General features: G+C 38.1%; 1 pseudogene; it reads right to left on the bottom strand.

The window, feature by feature from the left end:
* Positions 1 to 8700: 8700 nt before the first annotated feature.
* LOC117033464 (E3 ubiquitin-protein ligase RNFT1-like) lies at positions 8701 to 9851 on the bottom strand (annotated as a pseudogene).
* Positions 9852 to 20148: the final 10297 nt, after the last annotated feature.

Here is a 20148-nt window from a genome sequence, read left to right as displayed (position 1 = left end):
GGGAAAAAACTCAAATGTCCATCAACCGATGAATGGTTAAACAAATTGTCATATCCATACAACAGAATATTATTTGGTCATAAAAAGAAATGAAGTTCTGATACATACTACAAATGGACAAACCTTGAATAAGTGAAAGAATCTAGACACAAAGGCCATATGTTTTCTGATTCCATTTATATGAAATACCTAGAATAGACAAATCCATAAGGACAGAAAGTAGTTTCGTGGTTGATAGGGGCTGGGAAGAGTGAGGCATGGAGAGTGACTGCTAACAGGCCCGGAATTTCTTCTAGGGGGGATAAAAATGTTTTCGAATTAGATAGTGACGATGGTTACGCTATCTCTGAATATACGAAAAACCACTGAGTATATTAAAAGTTTGTGTATTTTAAAAAGTTGAATTTTATCACATGTGAATTATATCTCAATAAAGCTGTTATTACAAAAATTATATATTTATATGAAAACATAACAAAGCAAAACAAACAAAAAAAAACAAGTAGTGCTGTAAAGTGGAAAACCAGGAAGAAGCTATATAATTCTCTCTCTCTCTCTCTCTCTCTCTCTCTCTCTCTCTCTCTCTCTCTCTCTCTCTCTTTCTGGCTCTCATCTTTGCTTCCCTTTGGACATCTGCTTCATTCTTATCTCTCTACAAATCAGCTTCCTTAGCTTTTTCATGTACGTAGTAGACAGATGATGAACCCCACAGATCAAAACTTATATATTGTGAGAGACTAAATAGGTGGTCATCTACCCGTTTTCTCTTCTTTCTGAGCATAAAATTAGACTATATCTCCCAGCATCCTTTGCAATTTGGTAGGGTCATATGATGAGTTATGGTCAGTCGCATGTGGGCAGAAGTGATGCATAGTATTTCTAGGCCTGACCAAGAAATACTTTGCACCCCTGCATCCTTTCCCTCTTCCTTTGACTAAGGTCTTAGAGAGTAGTTGAGTCGCTAGATGGAAGGTGTCTGGGTACCTGATAATATTGGTGGGGCATAGCATTTCCCCATCTCCACTGACCTACATTGAACTTTGATATGATTGAGAAACAAGTTAAGCTGCTGAAATTTGGGGATTGATTGTCATAGCAGTTAACCAATCTGACCATATATGTCCTCTATACAAGAGACTAACCCAGATTGACTGGCTGGCTGGCGCTCAATGCCAATTGAAATCTTCAGGTAAGAAAATTGTATTGGCCCAAAGTAAGTCAGGTAGTCTCCTAGTTCCGTCAACTGAAGCCAATGCATGAGGTCACAGAACATGAACGTAGTCCCCTGGGGACCTATTCATGTAAGTAAGCAGCATTTCTTAGAAAAAAGATGTCTACCATAGTGTTTAAATAGGAGGGGTCAGTGTGAATTAAGGAGATGAATGAATGTGTGCTGCTTAGAATGGCATTTTTAACTCTCTCCATCACATTCATAGATATACATAGTCATGTGCTGCATATAGGCATGCGCCACTTAATGATGGAGGTATGTTCTGGAAAAGGGGTCATTACGTGATGTCTTCACTGTGCGTACATCATAGAGTGCACTTATACAAACCCAGATGATAGAACCTTCTACACACTATGCTACATTGTACAGTCTATTGTGCCGAAGCTGCAAGCCTACATGGCATGTTACTGTTACACGAGATTAAATCCAGCACCAGACAAAATGGTCCAATCAACAGACATGGTAAACATGAGGTCTATGAGGCCATTGCTGGCATGACACAGCACACTGTTTTACATTAAACTTTTTTTCATAAGTAGAAAGCATACACTCTAAAATAACAAAAAAAGGATAGTGTAGTAAATGTGTAAACCAGTAACGGTAGTCATTTATTATCATTGTCAAGTATTATGTACTGTACATAACTGTATGTGCTCTACTTTTATACAGTATACGAGGTTGGACAATTAAGTTCGCAAACTCATCCTAGGAAAAGTGCTACATACCTCATTGCTGAATATCACTCTGGTCACCTTCGAAGTACTCCCCATGGGAAGCCGTGCACCAATGTCAGCACCTAGTCCATCCTTCAAAGCAATTTTGGAACTCTTTTTCTGGAATGGCTATCAGAGCTGTCGTCGTATGACCCTTGATGTCCTGAATGTCATCAAATGTCTTCCTTTCAATATTTCCTTTAACTTCAGGTAAAGAGAGAAGTCATTGGGGGCCAGATAAGGTGAGTAGGAAGGGTGTCCCAATACAGTTATTTGTTTACTGGCTAAAAACTCCCTCACAGACAGTGCCGTGTGAGCTGGTGCATTGTCGTGATACAAGAGCCATGAATTGGCGAAAAGTTCAGGTTGTCTAACTTCCACACAGCCTTTTCAGCACTTCCAAATAGTAAACTTGGTTAACTGTTTGTCCAGCTGGTACAAATTCATAATGAATAATCTCTCTGATATCAAAAAAGGTTAGCAGCGTGGTTGCAACAAGTTCGAGAACTTAATTGTCAGAATTCGTGTATATATAAATGCAGTGCAATAGGTTTGTTTACACCAGCATTACCACAAACCGGAGCAATGCAGTGCACTGTGAAGTTACAACAGCTACAATTGTCCCTAGGTGATAGGAAATTTTTAGCACTATTGTAATCTTATAGGACCACCATCTTATATGCATCTGTCATTGATCAATATGTCATTATACATTGCACGACTACAGATGCAGATATGGATATAGATGATACAGATATAGATATTTTGAACCCGTGGAGGAATCCAAATACAGATGTTTTAGTTGCAGATGCTGAGGTTTCTGTTTAATAACGCAAAGAGCCATTTTTACAGATTGGGACAGGTATACCTCTATCCGGAACATAGCAATGTCTCATTTCCACTGCTGATGGTCAGAAATAAGAAGTTGGATAGGCCCGAGGAGTTGGGTCAAGAGTAACAGAGGAGTCACCCATCCAGGAGGCTGAGGCATGCTCCAGCACCACAGGCTGAGAGCTAAGGAGAGGGACTGCCAGGCAGGAGCCTGTGGAACCCCTGCAAAGAGCCATATGAGGGAAATTTAGGGACAGTGACATCCGATAGCCACTTTTAAGTTTTCTTTTCCTGGACTATAATTTTCTTCTGTAATCCTCAAGACTTCGTAGAGTTTGTTAAAATTGCAGCCTTATGTTAGCTGCGTCTTGGGAAATGGTAAGATTGTTTTCACATTTCATGTAGGGTAGATTAGAGTGACAGCCAGCTGGAAAAGCTGTTATGAGATGGCCAGAAGTGATTAGAAGAGAGTCCTGGAGCAGGCCTGCTGACTGTAAGATGACCACTGGAAACCAGTATGCATTGAGGAATATGTAAACACACGCTGGAGGTGTTCAGAAATACTGGAGAGAGGACTGGCTTTCTTGTGTTCACACAAGATGGAGAGTAGAGTTATAGTATATGAAAGGAAGATAATCCAGTAAGTCTGGAAAATCTAGTGTCTCTCTCTCTCTCGCTCTCTCTCTCTCTCTTTCTCTCTCTTCCTCCTGCTCTCTCCATACACACCACACACACACGCGCGCGCGCGCACACACACTCACACACACACACACTGGGGGTGCCCAAAAAAATGTATACAAGTGGACACTTTAGTCAACGTTGCTCAAGCAGTAGTTCACCATAATCAGAAGTGTCTGGACGCTGATGGTAACCGCTTTGAGCACCTCTTGTAATGTAAACATGACTTGTATTCATCTTTTGTTATTGGTATAAATTGCGTATTACAATTTTAATAGATTTTTCCTTTCTTAAAATGTGTATACATTTTTTTGGCATCCTCTGTATATCCAGGAGAATGGGGATACATGGGGAGACACACACACACACACACACACACACACACACACGAGGTCTGACAATTAAATTTGCCAACTTGTTACAATGATGTTCCTAACCTTTTGTGATATCAGAGAGATTATGAATTTGTACCAACTAAACAAACAGTTAAACAAGTTTACTATTTGGAAGTGCCAAAAAGACTGCGTGTAACTTAGATGACCTGGGGGGGGGCAGCCGAATGGCTCAGTTGGTTAGAGTGTGAGCTCTTAACAACAAGGTTGCTGGTTCAATTCCCGCATGGGATTGTGGGCTGCACCCCGGCAACTAAAGATTGAAAACGGCGACTGGACTTGGAGCTGAGCTGTGCCCTCCATAACTAGATTGAAGGACAATGACTTGGAGCTGATGGGCCCTGGAGAAACACACTGTTCCCCAATATCCCCCAATAAAATTGAAAAAAAGAAAAAGAAAGCAAGCTTTCTTTCTAAAAAAAAAAAACCAAAAAAACAAGTTAGACACCCTGAACTTTTCGCCACCAATTCATGGCTCTTGCATTACGACAAAGCACCAGCTCACAGGACACTGTCTGCGAGGGAGTTTTTAGCCAGTAAACAAATAACTGTATTAGAACACCCTCTCTACTCACCTGATCTGGCCCCCAATGATTTCTTTCTTCACCCAAAGATTAAGGAAATATTGAAAGGAAGACATTTTAATGACATTCAGGACATCAAGGGTAATATGACGACAGCTCTGATGGCCATTCCAGAAAAAGAGTTCCATAATTGCTTTATGGAACTAGGGTGAACTAGGCACTGGCATCAGTGCGTCGCTTCCCAAGGGGAGTACTTCGAAGGAGACCAGAGTCTCCTTCAGCAATGAGGTATGGAGCACTTTTTCTAGGACGAGTTCACGAATGTAACTGTAGACTTTGTATAGTTTCTCCCACTATCCAAGTGTAGAGCATTCTTATGAAAACTTGTAAGCCAAAATGGCATAAAGTGAAGAAGCAATTACCATTAATTTATATGGAAAATACTTTGCGCATACCCAGACCCCAAACATAACCTACTGACTCATACCAAATACACTTGTTTATGAGTACATCCAGTTTTACACTAAGTATAACACCCTTGCAAGCTCTCTTAGGCTTTTCTGATACCTTTGGACAAATCTTGCTAATGGAAACACAAAATAAATCGAGATAAAGCACAGATGCTCACAGACAGAGTTCACAGCTGTGGTGCTTGATGCTGAGATGCTGAGTGTAGTTCCAGGAGAAGGAGCTGGTGGGGCCACTCTCGCTGCTCCAGGTGCGTGCTGCCCCTGTAAGGACTCACTGCCAAACAAATGCTGAAAGCTTTTTGTGCTTTTTACTTGTTTTTGTAAAAGCGAAAATCCTCTTTGGACTTCTTTCGGTTATTGAAAACAGGTACTAATGTAGGTCTTAGCACAGTGGCGTAATGTGAATTTTCGAAAAGTGGGGGATACACACATATATACACAAATGGGTGTGGTGTGTGTGCATATATGTGTGTATAGAATATATATGAACATTGGGTTTGTAGTATATATTTTTTCACTTAACTTTATGTCATGAGCCTTTTTTAGTATACTTTCATATCATTCAAGTACATAACAAGTATATAATGAATAATGAATAATGAATGGCCTCTTAGTACCCTATGATATGATTATACTATGATTTATTTGACAAATTCCACTTAGTGGAACTTTTTTTCAGTTTTTCACTTTTGTAAATAACACTGCAGTGAACATTCTCACACATCCTATAATAAATGTTAAAAAATTATTTCTCAAGATAAGTTCTCAGAAGAGTATTTTTTGTGGCAAATGGTATGAATGGTTTTAATTTTTTTTATATAGACTGACAAATTGCCTGCTGGAAAGATCACACCCAGAGAAATTCCATATCCACTGCAGCCACCACCCCCCAGAATTGGATGGGTGTTCATTTCACCCATCTTTGTAGGGTAACTTGCACATTTGGAGGAAGAGCTGTGCTCATTTAAAGAGAATGAACATGTCAGACACAGAAAGGCATTTACTTGTCACCAAGGAATTTCACCAAGAAAATATGTCTTGATTGCCTTTCTTTATCTCTCCAACAGCCTTTCTTTAGCAGGTTTGGCTATGAGGAAACATCAATATTTCTTACAGAGAGAACTCGCTAGCTTCCCTTAAATGGAACTTATATTTATATTTTTAAGGAAAGAGCTGGTCTTTAATTTCTTTTTTATTATTAGTTTTAGGTGTACAAAACAACACAATGATCAGACATTTACATACATCACAAAGTGATAACCCCCCCAAGTCTACTACCCCTCTGACACCGTACATAGCTATTACAGTACCATTGACTATATTCCCTATGCTGTACTTTACACCCCGTGACTACATATATATATATTTTTTTCAATTACAGTTGACATTCAATAGTATTTTATATTAGTTTCAGTTGTACAGTACATTGGTTAAGCATTTATATAATTTATGAAGAGATCCCCCCAGTAAGTCTAGTGCCCATCTGACACTATACATAGTTTTTACATTATTGGTTATATTTCCCATACTGTATTTCACATCCCTGTGACTATTTGGTGACTACAAATTTGTACTTCCTAATCCCTTCACCTTTCTCACCCCTTTCCCAATCCCCCTCCTATCTAGCAACCATCAGTGTGTTCTCTGTATCTATGTGTCTATTTCTGTTTTAAGGTAATTTATTTTTAATTCTCCCCTTTCTACTTTGAAGGCAAGGTGAAATGACCCATCTTCTGGTGGTATGATTGAGGGAAAACCTTGTCTCCAACTCTCTCAAGTTTATCTCAACTAGTAGGCATCCTGGCTCTAGGGAAATGTCTATTAGGTTACATAACATAACTATGGTTACCATGATTTTAAAGATCATTATTGGGAATATGAATGGGAAAACGTGACGGGAACATAGAGACCACTTACAGGACCAGACTGACTTATGCAATGTTTGTTAGAACATGAAAGAGTTTCAGGGCGGATTTGAGGTCAAAGCTGTGAGAGGAACTTTACAAGCGATATGCTCACACCAGCTGTCCTGGCTGTCACGGAAGTGCTCCCCTCGATTCAAGGATAACCATGAGCAGCACGGAGTCCCCAGCTCTCCAAATGGGCAGGGATGTATAGGGCACAGCTTACTTGGAAGTGTCTACCCTTTTGCTGATCCTGCTCCCAAAGGGGAAGTGTGGATAAGGGAAGATATCTATGCAAGCTGTTCAGTTTCTCTGACGTCATTGAGTCTTAATTCATAGGAAGTCATTCTCTAGAAGTACACTAAAGCTCTGTTCTGCGATTTAAATGCTTGACATAATAAATCCTCCACTGAGGATATGAAAACTAAGCAAGAAGTTTAGTTGATCTCCTGAATCATAATTAAATCATGAAAACCTGGACTACTAATGATATATGAGACTGTAGCTGACTGCCAAAGTAATGTATGTGCATTGTAGAGATAGAAAAAAGTACAAAGAATAAAATAAAAATCACCTATCATCCCAGAACCCAGAGATTACCACTATTAACGTTTTGGTAAATTTTTTTCCACTCCTTTATCCATAGATCTATATACATATAATCATCTCTTTTGTAATCCTGAGATCACACAGTATTATTTTATAATCTTTTTTCTTGTAGGTGGTGTCTGATTTTGCACCATTACAAATAATATTGGGCCGGCCCGGTGGCTCAGACGGTTGGAGCTCCGTGCTCCTAATGCCGCAGGCCACTGGTTCAATTCCCACAGGGGCCAGTGGGCTCTTAACCTAAAGGTTGCCGGTTTGACTCCTCGAGTCCCGCAAGGGATGGTGGGCTCTGCCCCCTGCAACTAAGACTGAACACGGCACCTTGAGCTGAGCTGCCACTGAGCTCCCACATGGCTCAGTTGGTTGGAGCACATCCTCTCAACCACAAGGTTGCCGGTTTGACTCCCACAAGGGATGGTGGGCTGCGCCCCCTACAACTAACAACGGCAACTGGACCTGGAGTTGAGCTGCGCCCTTCACAACTAAGATTGAAAGGACAACATTTGACTTGGAAAAAGTCATGGAAGTACACACTGCTCCCCAATAAAGTCCTGTTCCCCTTCCCCAATAAAATCTTTTTTAAAAAAAAAAAATAATATTGTAAGGAGACTTTTTTGTAGGTAAAAAAGTCAGTACATAGGTCTGATTATTTCCTTTGGGCTGGCTAATTTCTCAAAGTGAAGTTGCTGAGTAGTCTTAGGGCTTTTGATAAATAAGACTAACATGCCCTCCAGAAATGTTGACCACTTTCCACACCTATTGGCAGTGTATATAAAACTACCTGTTTCCCAGTTTGATTTCTGGCAAGTGATGTCTCCTCATTTTAATTTGTATTGCTTTTTAAATATTCTTGTTATTATACAGAATTATCAGTGATTTGTATTTCTTTCTTTGTGAAATGCCTGTTCATGTTCTTTTTGTGCCCACATTTCTTTTTTTCATCTTAAAATAGTATGAAAAATACATTTTATTCTGAACATCAAGTCTGGAAAGAATACCCGAATTCCTCTAAAAACTATTATTTCTAGTTATCCAATTGCTGTTTTTGTAACATTAACAAAGAAAAAAAACACACTTAAAATTTAGCACTGCAATCACCTGTCAAATAATTAGGATGACATAAATGTTGTTGCATATACATTAGGTTAAACACTACTTATAATTTAGGGTTCTTTCATTTAATCTTTTGATATATTGGACTACAACTTCAGTCTTATGATAATATTCTAAAACAAGTTGGAAACATTTTCCTTAACTTCTAGCCTTAAAAATCCATTTTAATGTCTTTGTCAATACTCAGTGTATCCAAATGAAATCAGTGTTTTGTGGCCTTAATTGTTTATACAACTTAATACATTTGAAGGTGTGATGAAGTGGCTGCATCTTTCCATTTGTTAATGTGGTCTGAAATCACAGTTCTGCACAGTGGACATGTTTTCTCTCTGTTAAACCATAAGGTAATGCACTCTTCACAAAACACATGCTGACAGATGAGAAGAATTGGCTCTTGAAATTTAGCTTGACATATTGAACAAATATCATCCACATCTGATATTTGTCTCTTGCTGGCAGCTACTCCGTAACTTGATCGTGTAAAAAATATTCACAAAACCCATCTGAAAGTTCTTAGATGTCCAAAAGTTTTAGTATGAGATAGAGTAAAGCCAGCAATCCAAAGACTCCATCTAGTTACATTTCCAAACTCCCTATAACTTATAAGGTAACAAAACCAAACTGGTATGGGAACAAAAGTTTGATAATACTGACATAATTCTTCTAAAATAAAATAAGGCACCAATAAAATAAGGCATGTTCAGCCCGTGAAGAAGAATTTTAGAATGAAGTCTGTAATTCCAACAATCCAAAGTGCTTCCCAGAAGTTCGAATGATCCAGAGTAGGGTTTAAAAATTTCAGCTGTAATAAAGTGTAATAAAGTGAATGAGAATGAAAGCTATAATATAGAAGAACAGAAGATCCTCCTAAGAATACCAAGAACTAAGCACGCTGAATCTTTAAGCACCTTTCTCTTAGAAAAACCTGATTTACAATGCTTTTGTTTGCATACATAAAAGTTGTAAGCAGCCCAATTCCAAGAGAAACTCCTATTATATGCTGCATAACAAGTTTGACATGTTATGTGGAAGACTTTTTTTGCAGGCACTTGAAGAGATATCAGAATTCTGAGAAGGAGCTACTTCTATGATCGCCAGACTCCGTGGCTGTATCATCAGGTTGCCTTGCCTAGTTGTGGGAGTGAATCCGAGAGCGACCGTGTACACATAGCTACAGCTAAGGACACCTGACCTTATATTTCTGGAGCTCGAATTTTCAGCACATTGTTTAGGCATGGAGTTTATCTGGATATGCTCATCTCCAAAAGAACCTTCTCCTGTCAATCTTGTGTGGACACATTGGGAGGCCTACGCATCCTCACTGTCTGCAGCAACTAGAGGACTATGCAGTTGGCTACAGTTGGCTTGCATCACCCTAAAATGCTTTTTTGTGATCCAGATTTCTTTGCTTCGGGGCTCTGTCTCCTCTCATGATGATGAGAAAACGGATGCATCAGCAGCCACTGTAGGAAGAGCAGGAGACATGGCTCTCGGCCCTCCGTCAGGGCCATCCCCTTCGCACCCCACTACCAGCAAATCCAGTCCTGTGTCTACATTTTTGGGGCTGCAGTTGGGCCACCCTGGTGAGCTTAGTTTTGTGCAGAATACTGGATGACTAAGACTGGCAATTGCTCCGCACTGATAAGAAGATGCCTTTCCCACACCTTCGGCCCTAGGAAGCCCCCAGGGCTCTTCCACAGAATGGCTTCTTGCTTGTGGGTGAGAATGGCCCATCTCACACCATGGACTGTCTGTACCTGTACCTGTGTCATGTCTCACCATACAGCCTGGTGCAAAAATGCTGCCATTTTGGAATCAAGGTTTCAGGTCTGAGGTAACCTCATATCATTTTGTGTTCATAGATTAACAGATTCCTAGATCTTCCCCACACTTCAACCATACAAGTTTAAATGGAAGGGAAGTGGCCAGGAAGGCCTTATCTGGTAATGGCTGTTCAGTTAAGTGGGTAGGTACCCCAAACCAAAACCCGCTATTGTGACTGACAGCACTTTGATGATGAACATCAAAGGCCTATAAGACTGGAAACGCTCTGCTGTGACAGACTAGTCACACTGTGATCACTCCGTGTTGGTGAAGCCAAGTGTCAGACTAGCAGGAGGGGAGGAATGATACAAAAAGCTTCTTGACCACCTGTCTGGACACACACACACACACACACACACACGCACACACACACGTACACATACGTGCAGTCTGTTTGCACATAAAATTATTAAGGAAAAACACCTAAAGGGAAAGACATGATCAAAAGCAAATTTTTCATTTTATATTGCTTCCTGCCTTTTTCCAACAATAATTTCAGACTGCCTAAAGGCAATTTAATACAATAACACCCATATAGCTTACTCTTCTGATGAACCGATGATAGGCCCCTGAAAGACTGCCTCCCTAAAGTTTACAAGCAAAAAGGAAGCTGCTTTTTAAATCCATTGGCAAGGCTTTTATGTGCTTTAATTATGTCCACGAAGAACCATAAACTAGGGGTGAGAAACCTCCAGGTTTTTAATCTTACTGTTATTGTCCAAGTGTATTGCACTTAAGAACACTTATGACGTCTTAAATTTCTAGTTACAGTTTATTTTTTAAATGCCTGTTCTTTACTCATAGACTTCTGATAATTGGAGAGAGAAAGATTGAAAATAAAAAGAATAAATCTCACATTTTATGTTTACTATTATTTAAATCAGAGGCCATCTAATTTGTATGCTTTTATAAGATTTGGTTATAATGTTTTGATACTATATCTGGTCATTTGGTTATTGGATTTAAAATTTGGCATTTTAAAGGGCCATAGTGTAGTGACTTTCTAAAAATATGCAATTGAGAAATCATCTAATGGTACCCCTGAAATTCAGTTTCTAGTTAATTAGACTTAGTTTTATCGGATCTTCCACAAGAGCTTACTAAGGTTTTCCTGTGGTATGAGACAAAATAAATACGGATGAAGAATATTTGACTTACCTCTGTGTAGGACATAAATTAGTAGAATAAATAAAATATTCTGAGGAAAATAAGAAATAAATAAGGATGAGACATAATCCAAGGAATGGTAATTATATTAGGTTATAGTACAAACAAACTAAATAGTGGAGTGAGGAGGGCAGTAGTAGGGCAGGGAAGAAGCATCTTAGTAGGTAGTGGAGACACTAGGAAATCAAGTTCTTCAGCCCAAGGAGCAAGTGGGAGAGAGGACTTGGTAACCCTGGCTTACAAGCATACTCAGATACCCACCCCCCGATTCTAAAAATTTGTCCACTTACCATAATTTAGCTCAACTTAATTTTCTGCTTCTGCTCTTCTTTCTTCATTCATTTAACAAATACTTATTAAGAATTTGCCATATGCCAGGTACTTTTCTAGGAGCTAGAAATATGGCAGTGAACAAGACAGACAAAATTCTGCCCAACTCCTTTAAACTATAGCCTATATTTTCTCTTTATACTTTCACACCACCCTCCTAGTCTTTACGCCCCTGCAACCTGATTTATTTTTCCACCATCATGATAAAACAGCGCTCCAAAGATCAGTGGCCTTTACTATATTGAGTACCCCATTCTCAGTGCTCATCTTCCCTGGACTCTGTAGCATTTAATAGCATCCAATTTCCTTCATTTCTAAAAGTCTTGGTTCCTTTGACTTCTGTGATATGGCACTAGTGTGATTTGTCTTCTACACTGTTATTGCTTCTTCCCTGACTTATTCTCTTGCCTCCTAAATATTGGTGGTCCCTCAAGTTCTACACTCTGCTCACTTCCATTTCCTCTCTGTCAAATCTTTTCCCTTGATGAATTCTCACAGTTTAAATCTTTGGCTCTACTTACAATATCCTAAATTTATATTCCCAAACCCAACCTTCTCCTAAAGTCCAATCTCACTTTTCAAACTGTGCGCTGCAGGCTTCCATCTGGGCATCTGGTCATGGTATCAGCACAATCTGTTTAAAACTAAAGGCAGTGTTTATACCACATAGGCTTCTCAACTGCAAACAACAGAAACCCACTCTGGCTAACACCAGCAGAAGATGAATTCATTGGGAGGATATCAGGTGGCTTACTGGGTTGACAGGGAAACCAGAGGACCAAACATGGAAAATGGGCAGGAACCCAGGCAATCTAAAGCTCAGAGAGCACCCTGAAGTTCACCCCATAGGAGGAGTCTGTAGAGGATGCTATCCTGGAGCTGGTTGTCCTCCTTCCTTACTCCACACAAGATCACTGGTCCTCTTCAATTTCTCAACTACCTTTCAGTGTGGTCCCCAACTGCTAGTTTTTGTATTATTCCCTCCAGATTAAAAGCCCTAGGCTGGAGCTTCCAGTTGTTCAAGGACATGTGCCTAGGCCCCGACTGCCAAAGATGACCTCTGATTCCCTTCAGTTTCCCACAAAAAGAAAGAGGTTTTGATGTGGGCAAACCAAAAAATGGCAATTAACCACTGTATTTTCTTTTCTTATCACCTCATTTCTTTATGTTCCCATCCGCATTTAATACTGCCATCATTCTCTCCATCCCTGGGAGTTGCACATGGATAACCTCTTTTACTCCTTCCTCTCCTTTAGCTTCTGAGGCCATCCATCATCTAGGTCTGCAAGGGTTTTGTTTGTTGTTCATTTATTTGTTATTTTCCTTTAACTCTTTTCTTCTTGGACATTTCTGTGGCTACCACTCTTCTGCAACAGCCTCCTAATTGAATTCCCTTCTTCCAGTGCCTCCTCTAATTTATCCACCCACAGGTTAATTTTTCTGTAGCAACACTTTGATCATATCACTTGCTGCTAAAGCTACATTGTTGATAGATGTCTCAGCCTGGCATTCAAGGAGCTCCACAATAGAATTCCAATGAGACTAAGAGGCAAATTGGTACGGTGAACAGAGCTTGACTTTGAGATGCAGACTGATAGTGTTTCAAATCCTGATTTTCCTATTAAGGGTATGACTATATACTCTTGAGGCTTATTATTCTTATATACTATATGTAACTATATACTCTTGAGGCTTATTATCCTGGTCTAAAAAATGGGAATAATAAAACCTACTTCCTAGTAAGCAGTTGTAAGTCAACTGCTTTAAAAGTTGGGATGATGTTACAAGTTGTATTTAGATTGCAAAATCAACTCACAGATGCTTGTAATGGACAATATTCAATTACAGACCTGCTGGTTCTAAACCTTAATAAGTTTGTCACCAATGTGGCTTTAACATAGGCAAGTTGGAATCAGTATGATACATATTTTGGGGGCTAAGTGGCCATCTAACCATCATTTATAGCATTGTTCCTAATTTTAAACAGCTGACTTACAAATGATCTTTTTGGAAGTATTTTATTAGCAAAGAGAGAACTTCCTGTGTTATTAATTTTGAGAGTTGACTTTCCCTGATTGGCTGCTTTCCATTTTAACACTGATATTTGAAAGTATTTCCCTGTAGATTTTCAATTTTGTGAGAGGCTGCTATGAATTCCTTGTGGGGGAAAAAGTATGTAGTTATGGTGGACAAAAGAAAATGATTAGTTATTACTCGTATTTCTAAGACTTGCCCAACATCCAGTAAATGTGGTGAAGCTCGAGCACATACAACCTTTATTGGTTCTACAATCTCAATAAGTCTAAGCTCCACTTCATGGCATAAATTTTGGGTCAGCACTGGGAAAACTCAGTTCCACAGCCCAGGCTGGGTCTCTTCTCTCTGCTAGTCGTGAATGGCACCAACAGAGCTATGGAAATTAACCTGAGTCCACATTCATTCTCTCACTCATGCATCCATGCAGCAAATACCTCTAAATGAAGCATGTTTGGTGATTCCCACAGGATAGATTTCAGTCGCATAAGCTCTTGCCAAGAATTTACAGCACTACTAATTGCTTGATTCTTTTCTGAGGTCAGTAAGTCTGGAAAGTCTTAGATAAAAGATAACAATCATGCCAAGATTGGTAAAAGTTATATAATAAGCATGATATTTTTAAATCAGTCTCTACAGATACAGTTTGTGGGTCAGTATGTGAATTAATATGCATTGCAACATATTTTTTGTTTTTGCATCTTTAATGATTTTAAAACATTAACACATTTATGATATGATTAAAATAATATAAAAGTGAAATCCCCTGTATCTCTCCCTAACTTTTTCTTCCCCCACTCAATTTCACTTCCCAAATGCAACTACTTTTTAACACTTTGGGGTGTATCCTCTTGCACTCTTTTTTATTTTTCTCTTGCAATAACTTTAAAGTTATCCTTAGGCATTATTTATGGTTAGGAGCTAGAACAATATTTCCATTTAACCTCTTACAAATTTTGGAATTATTTCATACACTGCTTACGTTAAACATACGTTAAATATGTAATAAAAACAAAGAACCCCTTTTTTCCTACTCATATATTATTAATTTCGGATTTAAAGGCCAAAGAAAAACATCTGAGGTTTTTTTTCCTCTATCATACTTATGCGTATGTGGAGTATAAGTATATAGAATCTACACAGTTCCATGATTATAGGGTTTAGTTTTTAAAATAACATTAAGACAATGAAATAAAAGGAGCAGAAAACCCAGCAAACTTAAAAAACAAACCCAAATTAATAAGTCTTGACAACACTTTTAAAATGTCTGAGGGAAAGAAAGTCAAGAAGCCAGAAAGAGTTTATAGTTACCTTTCAAAGTCATCTAGCTAATGAGAGCAAAGCAATCAGTATAAGAATCTTATTTTTCTCCAAATCTTAGGTCAGGTCTTTGAGAATAGGTGTCACAAGTATTCTGAAGCTCCTCATACAATGACCTCATTTTGACATAAAGGGCAGGTAATTGCACAGAGTCAAGATTCTGTGTATGAAAAGAACATTTAAAATGTTTATTATGTTAAAAATTTTATTAAATTTTTTTATAGCTACAGTTAGCCTTTTGAAATAATTGGATTCCTGGAAAATGATGCATATTATATATTTGTCTGAATTAAATTACATTTAAAGGGCTAGAAATGAAGGGCAAGGGAAGTTCTGTATTGAAAATAATCTAAAGATAAATTATTTGTTAGAGTGAAGAATCTAGATAACTACTCAGTAATCTGTAACTGAGTGTCGTGTATTTGGATTTTTATGTGTGTTTGATGATCATGTACAGCTATATTTTCATTTTGAGGGATTTATATTAAATTTTCCATTTTATTATGGTATTATGAAACAGTTTATAAGATCTAATTTTATAAATATAATGCAGAAGAATTAATACTGGCTCCTTTCAAACAATTGGGTGCCTAACCACTGCACTGTACACCTGAAGCTGAAGCTGAATAATATTGTATGTCAACTATAATTTAACATATATATAGTCACAGAATATGGAGTACAGCATAAGGAATAGAGTCAATGGAATTGTAATAGATATATACGATGTCAGAGGGGCAATAGATTGGGGGAAGGGGATTATTATTTTATGAGGGGTGAAATGTCTAATTATTACATTATTTTGTACACCTGAAACTAATAAAAAAAAAATTGGGCACTGGTTGTTGAAATAAAGTATTCGGATTGAGTAGTTTTCAGAGTTCTATGTTTGTTAAATATTCAGCAAATATTTAGGGAACAGCTACTCTGTAATAGTCACTGAGTGTATGCATAATGGTGAGCAAACACAGACACAATGCAAGCCCACTTACAATAATAACAACAGCTAATATTTATTGAGTTTTTACAACATAGTGGGCCCTGTTCTAAGGGCTTTATATGTATCATCTCATTGCATCCCTTCAGTAACTGTAGGAAGTAGAAATAGTATCCTCATTTTACAGATGAAAAAACTGAGGCACAGAAAGATTAGGTAATTTGTCCAATGCTACATAGCCAGTAAATGGTGGAGTTGGGTTTTGAATGTAGGCAGTACAAACCTAGAATCTGTACTCTTAACCACGGGCATGTACTTACTCCCTTGCCTATATTCTAAAGACTCCTTATAGTGTACAATATGAATGAGACACTTATTAAATAATCATTCAAATAAATGAAAATGTATAACTCTTATAAGTGCTATGAAGAAGAGTATGGCAGGAACTACTATTTGGCTTGTCACCAAAATGTTTCTCTTTTCCTTCTAGTTACAGAGCTGGACCGTATTTCCTAGCCTCACCTACCATCAAGTGTGGTCATGCAACTAAGTTCTGGCCCATGGATTGTGGATAAAAGTGAGGTACACACTTCCATGCCTAGAACATAAAAGCTTCCTGCTTGATCCTCTGTGTTCTTCAACCGTGGCTGAAAAGAGTGGAGTTCAAGTACAAGAAGCCTGGATCCTTGAATGACTTCATAGAGCTGAATATCCCGATGATCTACATCGGATACCGATAAGAGAGAAAAATTTTTATTACGTTAAGCCAACTGAAAATTTGGGATTATTTGAAATAGCAGTCAGCCTATCTTGACTAACACAGAAAATGAAACCTTGAAGTTGAATGCTGTTGTAAGGAAAAAAGAACTAAAATATGTGACCTTGAATTCTTTGGTGGGTTGAGAATGGTGTGGAAACAGATATTGAAGTTTGGATCACTTGAGAGCCCTGTTACGTCATGGCAAAAGATTTGGTACAACTGTTGCTTGAGATAATTTAGAAGGTGGCACGCTACTTGTCTAGTGAGCCTACAGCTCTAGAGGAAGTTTTGGGAAACAGTAATAGTGTATGTCGGCTATTATTTACTAACTTTAGTAAAGCATTACAAGAGAGAAAAGCTCAAGCATGATTTGACTGGTTTGCAAGCATAAGTAAAAGAGAATCAAAGGAAGCCCAGAATTTTGGTGGCTAAAAGATTAGAAAGCTGACGACTTCTAGACACTCAGATAGAAAACAAAATATTAAAAAATTTTGAGTAACAAAAGTCCATTTAGACTCAAGCTCACAACAAAGATCTGATTAAGAGTATGGTCTTTTCATCCAAGTCTGTTGGCCTGAAGATAGCTCCCATTAAACTGAGAGAGAGAGAAAAGATGTAAACCAGGCTTGAGAATTATGTGTAGGAAAGAAGTTTGGGTGTGGTTATTGGCACATGTTGATGACTGGAAGCAAATAGAGGCCTACGAAGTTTTTGAGGGAATCATGTTCTCAAACAAATCCCTCGATTATTTGAGTTGGAAAGTAACCTTTGCATCTCCTATTTGCACCAGTAGGAAGTGAGCAGCTTATATGAAAGGTTTATTCCCCAACACTCTTTTGTAGAATAGCAAAGCCAGGGGCTATGGAGTACAATGGACAAAGGAATCCTTGGAAAGAAGAGCAACATTTAAGAACTTTCCTTACCCTCCAGAACCTATCCCATCAGGGTTCTGAAATTATTATGGACAAGTGACTGCTGTATTTCTCCTTATTTGTTCTTTTTCTGATCGAGCATTTATTTTATTTTTCCTGTCCTTGCCTTTTTTTTTTTTAACTTTTGGTTGGCCTCACTAGTTAGGATAAACATGGATTACTTTTGTAAAAATTAAAAGTAACTACAAGAGGCAGATTTACCATGAGGTTAATGAAACAAGCTCCAGAGTTCTCTTCAAAGGCTCTAGAAAAGTGTGTCTTTCACTGCAATCTCACTTACATTTAATTACGTTCTTGTTGACTGTTTTTGTTTAGCAATAGATTCCAGGAATACCTCATGACCCCCAACATCCTCTCACAGAGGTGCAGGACTAGAGGTCATAATGTGAAATGAACACATGGCTGGCACTGGAAGTATGTGGGTAGTTGGGAGAAACAACGTTTGAAACATGACGAGCCAGAAGCTAGTCTAGGGAATTCTTCTAATCATCTGATATATAGAAGTGGACAATTTGGTTTTCACTGATGTCAACCACAATGGAAGTTCTCTCCTGTCAGGAATATACTTAATAATTCAGTGTGTATAATTTAAAATTCATCATACATTTTATTGTTTTGTTTTTTTTAAAATGGGAATCACATGAAATAGAACTAATCAGAATTCCTGCAGCAATACTACAAACAGCCTATAATATATGTGTTGTGATTTTTTTATGCATCCCAATTATCAATAATAAGGACAAACTGATCAACCATGATAGAAAATAAAAAACTAAACTTTCTTTTTGCCCTCTCTATTACAAAACTACATTTAAAAAAATCACTGTCATATTCATAACACTGATCTCATGGCTTGCTGTAACATTGAAATGGGGTTAGATGTAGAAAGCACCTGGGTACAAAACCTGTCATATAGCAGGATCCCAACAAAAGATATTTAGTAAGAAAAAAAAATTGTCACATGAAGAGTTAATCAAAGAGTATGCAGACAAGAAGTTTAGGAAAAAAGTATTGGAGGTATGTTGGGTAGTTAATTGAATGTTATATTTCTCAATTTTGTAATGTTTGTAGTATTTGCAGGCTTCTTAAAATGTGTAATCTATTGTGATTTCTTTTCTCAGTCTAAATAAATATTCCATTTAACATTATTTTGTATTTGCAATTTTTGAATTCATTTTTCTCAAAAGGGCCCCACAAATAATAAAAGCTTCAGGCCCCACAAAATGTAGATCCTTTTTGAATTAAAAATAAACAGTGTGACCAAAACATACGGTGAATGCTGCTGCTAAGTGCCATCCAACAGAAAGCCAGGGAGCTTCAATACAGGAAGAGGCACGTAGAACTTTAGTAACAGTGTGTGACAAATTTCAACTTGTTCAGTGCAGTCAGTCAGGTGTGAGGTACAGTTGAGAGAAGGTGTGTTTTAAAGTGTGTCGTAAATCAGCCTCCATCATGACAACGCTCGGTGTCACACATTGCTTTTGGTATGCGGCAATTTCTGTCAAGTAAAAACATTACAGTGTGTCCTCATCCACCTTATTGACAGTGAGACTTCTGGCTCTTCCACAAAGACAAAATGATTCAGGACACCAAGGCAGCCACAACAGCGCAACTAAAGATACTCACGAAAGAGGACTTCCAGAACTGCTTCAGAAAGTGGCAAGAAAGATGGGATAAGTGTGTTTGACGAGAGGGGGAGTATTTTGAGGAGGATTAACGGCAATGTGTCTTTTACTGTAATAAAATTTTTTAATTCAAACATTCACCATATTTTGTGATCACACCTCATATATATATATACCAGTGTATCAATGCAAGTTCCTATTCTTTTAACAGACCTAAGACAGAGAGTGTTGCATGCAGAAATAGGAGAGCAGTTGTCAGAACAGAAACATTAAGTGATTAGATTTAAAAGAAACTTACAGGTATGAAAATGTTCACAGTAGGGGAAACTTTGGGTAAATACTGTAATTTTGAAGAAGGAGGTTAGTCGCTGGCCTGAATTTATCTTGGCTGCCTTATGGCTAGTCTCCACATAGTATGGTAGGTATTCAGAAGACACACAGGTCTGATATCCAAAAAAGAAAAATAGTTTAAATTTTCAGGGAAGATTTTTAAAGAGGTACCAAAAGGGAAAAGTATAAGGAAAGAGAGCAATAAAATGTTTAACAATCCTTCCAACCATCTAATTCCTCTCAGCCCCACTTATTATGAGAGTTGCACCTCATTTCTCATCTCCCTTCTTCACACTGCCACTCTCTCCTGTAACTCTCTCTAGAATGACTCATTCTCTCTTCTCTCGGTTCTTTATTACTGTATAGATCAATCTAGTTCTTGGGCCCCTTACGTTCTCCTCTTTAAATATTACTCTGATCCACA

This window comes from Rhinolophus ferrumequinum, chromosome 13 (assembly GCF_004115265.2).
Source record: "Rhinolophus ferrumequinum isolate MPI-CBG mRhiFer1 chromosome 13, mRhiFer1_v1.p, whole genome shotgun sequence".
Lineage (NCBI taxonomy): Eukaryota > Metazoa > Chordata > Mammalia > Chiroptera > Rhinolophidae > Rhinolophus > Rhinolophus ferrumequinum.
This window is presented reverse-complemented; position numbering and strand designations above follow the sequence as displayed.